We start from the raw sequence: 3,590 nt of genomic DNA, 5'->3' as shown, positions 1-3,590 counted from the left end.
TGCCTGCAGTGGAGGGGGGAGAGCCTCCCGGCACAGCCTCTGTGCTCACCAGCGGTGAGCCTGGCTTCTGGCTGAGCTGTGTTCCCCCTGTGGGAGCGCACTGCCCACCAGGGGTCAGTGCCTGCATTGAGCATCTGCCCCCTGGTGGTCAGTTTGTGTCATAGCCACCAGTCAGTCTTAGTCATTTTGCTGTTAGGGTCAATTTGCATATTACCCTTTTACTATATAGGATAGAGGCCTGGTGCACGGGTGGGGGCCAGCTGGTTTGCCCTAAAGGGTGTCCCGGATCAGGGTGGGGGGCCCACTTGGGTGCCTGGCCAGCCGGGATGAGGGGCTGATGGCTGTTTTCAGGCTGGCCTAGCCTACAACTGAAGCTGCCAGTCTCTCCTTTTTTCTTTTTTTTTTAATTCTGGTATTTATTTACCTTCTGCAATTGAAACTTTGTTGCGGCTCCAGCTCCGAGGCCGGCTGGCTGAAAGCAGGTATCTGGAGTTTGTTAGCTTCTATAATTGCAACATTTTTTCTTAGAGAACAGCTCAGAGGACGGCAAGGCAGGCAGGGAACCTTGGCTTCCTCCATCACTGGAGCAAGCAAGCTTCCTGTTCACTTCAGCTGCCTGGCTGCTGGCTGCCATCTTGGTTGGCAGTTAATTTTCATATCGCCCTGATTAGCCAATGGGAAGTGTGACGGAGGTATGGTCAATTACCATTCAAAGGCTGTTAAATCATGTTGTTGTTTACCCATATCTTCAGAAAAAAATCACTTTATCATGGCAAACAACCTGCTTCCCTATTTATAATGGTCTGGCCTTCTAGCAACTTCAGCATGAAATTATAGCTAATTTGCCTATAAATGTCAGGTGGTCATAATAATCTGGCCACTCAGTATATATATATATATATATATAATGTTGAAAGCATAAGGATTGGAAAATGTACCACATGAATACCTAAAAAGCTGATGTAGTATTTTAATTTTAGTCAAAGTAGACTTGAAGCCAAGAGCATTACCAAGGGCACTTCGTTTTATCCTATCATAATGACAAAAGTTTCACCCTACCAAGAATGCATAATTCTACATTATATGTACCAAAACAGCTTCAAGATATATAAAGCAAGTAGGAGGTGAGCAGGAAGCAGCTGATCAATGTTTCTCATCGATGCTTCTTTTTTTTTTAATATACTTTATTGATTTTTCACAGAGAGGAAGAGAGAGGGATAGAGAGTTAGAAACATTGATGAGAGAGAAACATCGATCAGCTGCCTCCTGCACAACTCCCACTGGGGCTGTGCCCGCAACCAAGGCACATGCCCCTGACCAGAATCGACCCTGGGACCCTTGAGTCCGCAGGCCGACGCTCTATCTGCTAAGCCAAACCGGTTAGGGCCTCGTCGATGCTTCTTACTCTCTATCCCTCTCCCTTCCTCTCTGTAAAAAACCAATAAAATATATATTTTTAAAAAGATATATAAAGCAAAAATTGCCAGAATTAAAAGAGTAAATAGGCCAATACAAATTTATACAGGGATAGTTTAATAAACTACTCTTTGTAATTGATAGAACAAGTTAGAACAAGCATACAGGAAGGGAGAAGGAGAAATAGAAACATCAATGATGAGAATCATCAACCCATCAGCTGCCTCCTGCACATCCCCCACTGGGGATCGAGCCCACATCCTGGTCATGTGTCCTGACCAGAATCGAACTGTGACTTCCTGGTTCATTGGTCGAAGCTCAACCATTGAGAACCATACTGGCTGGGCTGCAATTGGACATTTTAGATAGTATATCATGGCAACAATGGGTACTGGTCCCCTGCCCTTCCCCTCCCAAGGCCAGGTTATTGTTATTTGCTTGTTTGGCCACAAGCTGAATTATTTCAGTGAAGTCTATTTCCCCTTCTACTGTCTAAGCCTCGGATGTTTCCCACAGGGTGGTGCAGCTGTAAGTATGCTTAGTTACCCTGGGAGGACAATGATTTTTTAAAAAAATATATTTTATTGATTTTTTACAGAGAGGAAGGGAAAGGGATAGAGGGTTAGAAACATCGATGAGATAGAAACATTGATTCAGCTGCCTCATGCACGCCCCCTACTGGGGATGTGCCTGCAACTCAGGTACATACCCTTGACTGGAATCGAACCTGGGACCCTTCAGTCCGCAGGCTGATGCTCTTTCCACTGAGCCAAACCGTTTACGGCGACAATGATTTTGATAGTGCTCTCTTCCTCTCTTTCCATGATCGCACCCAGCTACTAAACACCACTAATTGCTGGCTAATTGCTAAATTATTTTGAATAACACCCTGGGATTAGATTATTAGGACAATAAGTTACAAACTAGTCAATATAATCACATTGTGGTTCCTTTGAAAAAATAATGTCTGCCCAGCTGGCAGGTTCAGTGGTTGAGCATCGAGCTATGAATCAAGAGGTTATGGTTTGATTCCCAGTCAGGGCACATTCCCGGGTTGTGGACTCAATCCCCAGTAGAGGACGTGCGAGGCAGTCTATCAATGGTTCTCGCTCATCATTGATGTTTCTCTCTTCCTCTCTGAAATCAACAAAAAAATATTTTTAATTTCTGAGATCAAAATGTGTTCTGATTCCAGGAGGGCTCCTCCCATCTGTTGCATTTCCTAGTTCTGTCGTACACACTAGCAGGCCTTCAGCGTATCATGTACCTTGAATCTCCTCCCAATTGCCTCTCACCTTAACCTCCACTGAGCTCGAGAGTGCCCCTTAGGCTTCCATGTCTTCAGACTCCACGGCAAATGAAGTCAGTCTTTGGAAGAGATTAGGAGCTCTGTTTTACAGTCTGCTCCTCTCTCTGAGCCAGGGCTCTGAATCTGGAGGTGGGGGCACTGGCAAGTTTCTGAGTGACATGCTGCTCTGCAAACCGAACATTTGGTGAAAGGGATGGCAGCAGCCTGAGGTCCTCTCAGCTTGGACCACCTCCTCATGGTCAGACACAAGGGTGGTCAAGGTCTGTCTTCTCAGCTCACTTTGCCCAAATAAGAACCTCTGTTGGACAAGTGGGGGTTGGAGGGCAGAAGGGAGCTCCCTCTCAACCGCACTTACCCAGGCCTTATCTCAGAGCAGACGCTTCTGGCCCTTCAGGGTGAGCCACCCACTGGTTCACCAACCAGGAAACCCTCTGAGCCTCTTAAGCTTTTGCTGAGGTTTCCTTTCATGAGCATGACTGATTGGATTAATGCATTAGTGATCGCACTGATTGAGTTCAATCTCCAGCCACTCTCTCCACTCCCCTGGAGGCTGGGGGCAGTGGTTGCCTAAGTTCAAACCTCTTATTCACATGGTTGGTTTTTTGGCAATAAGCCCCCCACCCTGAAGCTATCTACCCCATGTGTAGCTGATTTTCACTCTGTGACTGGAAAAAAGACAAGGAGGCCACTATTACATCTTTTTAACATTGTACTAGACATCCAATACAGAGCAATAAGGCAAGCTAGAATTGAAATAGGAGAAATACGTCATTATTTGCAGATGACATAATTAGGTATGTAGACAATCCAAACTATTTAAATTAACAAGGGAATTTTGCATTGTTGATGGGTCTTATTTTCAATC

This window comes from Myotis davidii, unplaced genomic scaffold (genome assembly GCF_000327345.1).
Source record: "Myotis davidii unplaced genomic scaffold, ASM32734v1 scaffold48, whole genome shotgun sequence".
Lineage (NCBI taxonomy): Eukaryota > Metazoa > Chordata > Mammalia > Chiroptera > Vespertilionidae > Myotis > Myotis davidii.
The sequence above is the reverse complement of the archived record's forward strand: the minus strand, read 5'-3'. Positions refer to the sequence as shown.